At 53.4% G+C, this 6961-nt stretch overlaps 2 non-coding genes across 2 annotated transcripts; both read left to right on the forward strand.

The window, feature by feature from the left end:
• The first annotated feature begins 2343 nt into the window (after nt 1-2343).
• Nucleotides 2344-2417, forward strand: TRNAI-AAU. Its single transcript has one exon. It is a non-coding gene; the product is annotated as a tRNA-Ile (tRNA).
• Nucleotides 2418-6005: 3588 nt separating this feature from the next.
• Nucleotides 6006-6076, forward strand: TRNAG-GCC. The gene has a single exon. It is a non-coding gene; the product is annotated as a tRNA-Gly (tRNA).
• The last annotated feature ends 885 nt before the right edge of the window (nt 6077-6961 follow it).

Below are 6961 nucleotides of genomic sequence, written 5' to 3' on the forward strand. Positions count from 1 at the left end.
AGAAGGATAATGGTATGGGATAGAGGGATTGGGAGACCCTAATTTAAATGATAGTAATGAATCTCTAAACTGCAGGCAAATGAAGGAATCAAGATAATAGCTTCTCTCTGGTACAGCCTGGCCAGGGCCACACCAGAGCAGGCAAACTGCTGTATAATCTTTCAGCTTCTTCTTCAGTAGATGTTAAGCCTAATCAGTTTGAGATATTCATCCTTTTTCCACCCTCTTCTTCTTCTCCGGCCCACTTCCCGGATCCTTCCCGGGCCCTGGGACACCTAGAAGACTAAGACGATTGACTTCCTAATATCTAGGGCAGTAGAATCAGAGATGGTGGTCTGATACAGGTTGATGATGGTACAGGAAAACAGGAGGAGCTTGCAGGGTTGAGTTTGTAAGTCTCAATTCCCCAAAGACCAGGATCTACTGCTCTCCAGTCTCAGGGACAGGTAAAGAACCAAGAACCTCTGCCAGGGCTACTAACTGTCCTCTCCTGTGTCCGCATGCCTCCCTGGGAACATTCCGACATCCAACTGATCCACCTGTCAATCACAGAGTGAACTCCTAGCTCCCAGAGATTCAATATAACACTGCATATTTCTTATAAGGGCCTTGTTTTTCATCTCTCCTTCCTCATTTGACAGGAAAGCGGAAAGGAAAGAAAATACATGCTTGTTAACTGAAAAAGAAAAAAGGAGACATGTAAAGTCACAAGCATTTGATCATATAAGACTGAAAGTCCATGGGGGGGGGGGTGGAATCTTTCTATCATCTTTTTTTTTTTTTTTTTGTCTTGTCAGAGAAAGTGTTTATCCGGTTCTTTCAGTATTGACTGGAAAAGGCTTTGATCCTCAGCAGGAACTTTGTCAAAGAAGCCCGGACTCATTCCTCTTCAGCTGTTTCCCCCTCAATGTTATTGGGCTCTTTGAACTCCACTTCCTGGTCAGAGAAAGATTTGGTGTCTTGCACTCAGACACCTTACCCTAGCTTAGGGTGGGCATTCCTTGTAGCCATCTGTGACCAATGGCTAGAATACACCTACTAGTGAACTCCCTAAAAACTTTGAGAGACTAGCTGTCCTCCAATTCCCAAGGTTCATAACTACGTCCACATTCCCTAAGAATAGTTGGCATTCTGAATTTTCCATTTCCATAGCTTGGAACACCACAGCTTCAGAACCCAGCTCCAATCAGACTAATCGTTCACCTCCAAAGCTTGGGCTTCAAACAGCTGCCAGGCAGCCAGGCCAAATGTGGGCAGCGTCAGCTCCTAATCTTCGGCTGGGATCCCTAATTCTCGGCCAGATAGGCAGAGATCCAGGAGCCACGAGCCACAAAGAGAGCCACCTTCACTTGTGGGTTATATGCAGACAGCGCCGGTCCAATCTGCTGTCCTCCAAGTCCCATAGTGTTCGTGTGTGTGTGTGTGTGTGTGTGTGTGTGTGCGCGCGCGCGCGCGCGCGGGACCGATGAATGGAAGCAGGAACTGGAAGCTCTGGGCATTCCTTGTCAATTTCCAGCATCCCAAACCTTGGGCCCGTTTCCCCTCCCTCCCTCCCAGGCCTGGGCTCTCCTCCAAAGGATGCGAGGGCCTGGCACTGCAAGCTCGCGGTGGATTGCTCCTCTGCAGTTTGCCCTTCCCCCAGTGCCTTTGGTCACAGCATTTTGTTTCAGGTTTGAAATCGTATCCCCGAAAGGCTGGATGGAGTCGCCCTGCCAAAAACAAGCACCAAAAAGTTGAGGCCGGCATGGAAGGAGAAGCATGTTGTGGGGTAAACGTCCCGGTGTGGGAGGTCAGCGAAGTGATGCCTGCCTGCCTGCCTGCAGTCTTCTAGCTGGTGTGTTCCCCGTCCCCCAGGACGGCAAGCCCAAGGCGCCCCTTTCCCCCATACCCCCTTCCCCCCGCCGCCCGCCCGGCTTCTGGGCCAAGTATTGAGGCGCGGTAGCGTAGGTGAAGTTGAGCTCCCGGGAGGGAGGACGGGCGGGGCCCCGGCTGGGGCGCCACCGCAAAGGGAGACTCGGGCGCCTCGGGTTGCTTGGACACGGAGCCACGCTGTTTTCTTTTCCAGAAAGGCTGGGGGAGAGTGTGACGGAGCGTGACGGTGATGGGAAAGGCGAAGCGCACAGGGCTTTTAGAGTCGGGCTGCCCTGTGGGGCAGGCGAGCTCGTGAGCGAAGTGGCGTGAGAGGGGCTGCGGCTCCACGGGGCTCAGGAGCGATGGCCGAGCTTTGCTCGAGTCCGGTGGGGCGGCCGAGCACGTCAGGAGCGGCGCTGAATGGCTGTTCGAGGACAGTGTGCGTTTGCTATGGAACCTTATAAAGGGTTTGTGCAAGCGCTGTTCCGAGGGGGCCGGTTAGCTCAGTTGGTTAGAGCGTGGTGCTAATAACGCCAAGGTCGCGGGTTCGATCCCCGTACGGGCCACTTGCCTCCCTTTTGGGATGGATCATCGAAAACAGCTGCGAGACCTCACGCACGTACCTTGCCTCCCTCCCATTATCTTCCCTAAGGAACCGAACGGCGTTGCAGCACGCCGAAGCAAATGCCGTAGGCGGTCCTCCAGCAGCAACCAAAGACTCCCTCGCCCCAGAGCCAGTGTCTACGTACAAAATAGACCCAAGGAGGAGCGGTATATCCTGGGGACCAAAGGGCGCCAGGAAAACCTTGAGACACCTCCCCTTCAGCTCCCGTTCCCGGCCACCTCCCCCGTTTCAGTTCTGAATTCTCTCCCTCCATCCCTCCCCCACTGGAAAATAAGAAAACCACAACCAGTCACAGAAAGGCATTTCCCCTTTTAGCCAGGTCCAGCCTAGGATGACCTTGGGGCACCCCGAATTGTAGCTTGTTCTCATTGGGCAGCAGCTTGCCCTGCCCTGTACTACTCTGCCACAGCTCATTCAGCTGGACCCCGGCCAATGGGCACCCCACTCGTGTCCGGTGTTTTGCCACCACAGAGCAGGGGTAAAGCCTCCCACCAGCTCCCAGACTTCCCTAACCCTAGTTCCCAACTCCACACTGATGCCCAGGCTGCCATCATTCCTTCACCTTACTTACGCAGAAATTACCCGGACGCTCGGAGAGACCTGAGAAAAGGGACCCGACGACACTTTCCATTCTGGCGCCCAAAAGACTAGTGCGTGGTGCTCCAGGCTCCATTTCTGGGCCTTCCTTCGCCCAGCGGCCCGAGAGGGTCTAGAGAGACCTACCTACCTTTCCCTGTGGGGAGGGATAGGGGGTCGGCTCTAGACGCCTGATTTCATGGAGTCGCTCGGAGAACTGAGAAGTGAAACTACTTGTTGGGCTCACAAACTAGCGTGTGTCAGAGGCGCAGGTCTCCCTTTGAGACTCTCCCCAAGAGGCTTTCATCCTAGGAACTAGGTGAAGACGTGCTGGGAAGGCAGATCTAGTGAGTGGCCTCTATCAGTGGCAGGAACGACTCGCTTTGCCTGGCTCGGACGGGAGGGATCTCTAAGCTCAACATTCACAGGATTTCGAAGGCTGGTAGTCCAAGCGGTTAGGCATTCCCGACCAGAACTACTAACCTGGGGCTCCAGGCCTCTGAGGCCTCGGGAGGCAGTGGAAGGACCAGGTCCCTGACTCCCCGGGGCCATACTTAATTAACAAGGGCCCAAAGAGAAAGCGCTTTCCACCGAGCTGTTTGATGAACCTTCCAGATTCCTGATTCCTTCCGCAAGTCAACTCTCACCCGAACTCTGTAAAACGAGGCTTTGTTTCAATGAGGAATGTTGTGTTTGGGAACAATACTAACTGTGTGTGAGGGAGTGGCTGGTTTCTGAGAGGTTTTTCAAAGTTAGGCTGGATTTCTGTCCCTCTGGATTTTTCCTCTCCCTCTAAGCAGAGACCCTTAGAACTCGGAACCGTTGAACGAGTGGCTGTCCCCGTCAGGCTTGTTCCCAATATGGAGAGTCCGAGCCAGCAATATTTCCTTCCACACCAGTGTCCAAGGAAGTGATGTTTCTGGTCATCCGCTCGGGCCCTCCCACGAAGCCAGCTCGACCCATTCCTTTCTTGGGCGCTGCAAGGAGAACCTTCCAGCCAGCACCTTGCATTTAGCTTCAACTTCCTTTTGTCTTCTGGCTTCATTTATGACCACAAGAACAATCTGTTTCTTTGTCCAGTCCCGGGACAGTTTGTTGCCTGTCAGGCAGATCTCTCTCTGCCTCTCTCTGCCTCTGTCTCTGTGTCTCTGTAGCTCTTCCCCAATGCGTAATGCTTCCCAGCAAAAACCTTCATTAGCATTGGCTCAGCTGTTTCGGAACTTGGTAATCTCAAAACCGAATAGTAAGACTTTGAAGAGCTGTGAGCGCAAAACGATGCCATCATTGGCGATTTACTGTTTCATAATAGAGTCAGCAAGGAAGAGGCACCTCTAAGCTCCAGGACCAGATGAAGGGTGGATCCTTTCTGGATGTTGCAGTCAGACAGGGTGCAGCCACCTTCCGTGCCTGCCTGCAAAGGTGAGCCTCTGCTGACCAGAAGGGATGCCCTCTTTGAGGGTGGATTTGGAGGATGTCCCTTTCAGCTATTTTTCCTGAGGGGCTGGGAATGCTGCAGCTACCCTGCCAACCTATCGCTGTCTCTAACCCTAATCTTTTCTCTCCTTTTAATGATGATCTTTAAAATCTAAAAAATGCACCCCCTTTCACCGAATAACCAACAGCTCTTTAGAGATGACTCCCCAAACTCCATTTCCAGTCCCCACCAGTCCTTTCACGTCCAGCCAATTGAGAGAATGAAATGGGGATCCCATTTAGATTGGGAACAAACCAACCTGTCTGTGTATACATTCCATGACCAGCCAGATCTTAGGAAACTCCTTAAAGAGCAGGGGCCTTACCTAGAAGCAAAGGCCTCTGGTTCGCCACTCAGTTCAGGCTCACTAAATTGTCCATAAAGAAGGCGATTGCCTCTCAGTCCTAGGCCTCTCCCTTCTCTGCGGTTTTCACCTGGAAAGGGAGGAATCGGTCCATCTGGGATTGCCATGGAGGGTTGGAGCTGAAGCCCCTCTGGTCAGTAGGCTTAGGGCTTTCGTGTAGAAGAAAGGGCAGGTCGTAATAGGACGGTTCACCATCTCCATAGCGGGTAGCAAGGGCACTCCATTTTCCATCTGACGAGGCTCTTTTTGTCATTTTTTTTTTCCTCAGTGGGAGGTACACAATTCTCCAGTTCCTATGACGGGCTCCAATTACTTCATCCCTCCCTGGGTCTGGCTCTCTTCCCCCTCTACCTTGAGTGTCCGGGGCCTGCTAACCTTGCTTGGAGGGTTGGGGGAAGATTCTCCAGGAGAATCCCCAAGTGGGACCCGAGAGTAACTCATTTCCCGCGGCAAAAAAAAAAAAAAAGGCACTTCCTCTCCAAGATGGAATCCAAAGATCCAAGACCCTCAGTTCCCCAGAAGCTTCCACCTCTAACCAGGATCGCCTTGGCTCTTTGAGCTCTCCCTCCGCCAGCCACCCCCCCCCCCCTTCCACACCTCGTCCAGGTTTTGCCAAGGGCTGGGGTCCTAGTTCCTCTGGTGCATCGCGGAGACGGTTGGGGTCCAGGAAGATTGCATCCCTGAAGAAATCAAAAAGGTGTCATTTCTCTGGTACTGCGTTGGGGTGGTCTCAGCCTTTCAAGTATCCGGACTGCCCATCAGCCCTCTCACGTGGCCTCCTGTAGTGGCCCCTTACGAGTTCTTCCTGCTTCAGGTGTTCCGCCCTCTCCCCCTCGGTCCTGCTGCCCCAAGCATCTTCCTAAAGCAGGGCGTCCGAGCACGCTGCTGCTTTCTGGTTTGGGGGCCGGTTGTAGCATCTTCGCCGTTTTCAACTAGTGTAGAAGAGGTTTTTCTATCCCTGCCTGCCTACGCATTCTGCCAGTGGTCTACCTTTCCGAGCGAAGTTCAAATGACTCTCCTTCAGCTAATATGCGTCCCAAGCCAAACTAGCCTACTCGCCGGTCTCGGGATGGGCATCACATCAGTGGAACCTGCAACCATATTGTTCCCGTCTCGCATGGGTGGTTCAGTGGTAGAATTCTCGCCTGCCACGCGGGAGGCCCGGGTTCGATTCCCGGCCCATGCAAAGCTTCCCTTTTTGCCTTTCGGGGCTCCGGTGGCCCAATCACTTAGCGGATGCTTCTCGTAGAGCAGTCCTAGTGGGATAAGAGTGCCGAGATTGTGAGTTCGATCCTCGCCTCGAGAAGTCACCTTTGCGCTCTGCCGGGGGGGGGGGGGGGGGGGTATTTATTCTAGTACCGTTGCTCTGAAGGCTTGCCTATTCCTCCTGTTGTAGCCAACTGCCAGTCAGTCCTCATCTACAGCTCCAAGAAGCTGTAGCGTGCACAGCAGCCATTCAACACTCCCCTCTCCCGCCCCCGCCCCCGCCCCGCCCAATGCCTCCCTCCCCCAACCCTCCGGGTAAACCATCTCGCCAGGCCAGCTAAGTGCGCTTCAGGATAGGTAACACACAGGCCTCCCCCTAAATTCTCACTGAGTTACTGGGGCGTCTACCTCAGGCAGGTGAAGACTGCTCAGAGGGGAAGATGCGTATGAGAACAGTTTATTCCAACGGCCACGAAGGCGGCGGAAGCAAGCGCTTTGGAGAGCTTAGAGCTGGGTTAGAAATCGAAGACGCGAAGGTCATCCATTTCATCCATTCCATCCACGGTCATCACCAGTCGTCTGGGCTTTTGTTTTGCTTCTGGACTTGGATGACTGGAAGACAGGCAGTGAGGCCGATGACTTTGTGCAGCTCGGCCTCACTTAACTGCAACTTGGGCACGAGTCGAAAAGCGTCACCAGTGACCACTTCACATGTATCAGATTGGACAATATGGCAGTAAGGGAAAGTGATAAATATTTGAGGGGAGGTGGCAAGATTAGGACTCTAATGCGTGGTGGGTGGAGTGCTGAACTGATCCGGCCATTCTGGAGGGCAATTTGGAACTAGCACGACTAGTTCTGTATC

This window comes from Gracilinanus agilis, unplaced genomic scaffold (genome assembly GCF_016433145.1).
Source record: "Gracilinanus agilis isolate LMUSP501 unplaced genomic scaffold, AgileGrace unplaced_scaffold56334, whole genome shotgun sequence".
In the NCBI taxonomy this organism is placed as follows: domain Eukaryota; kingdom Metazoa; phylum Chordata; class Mammalia; order Didelphimorphia; family Didelphidae; genus Gracilinanus; species Gracilinanus agilis.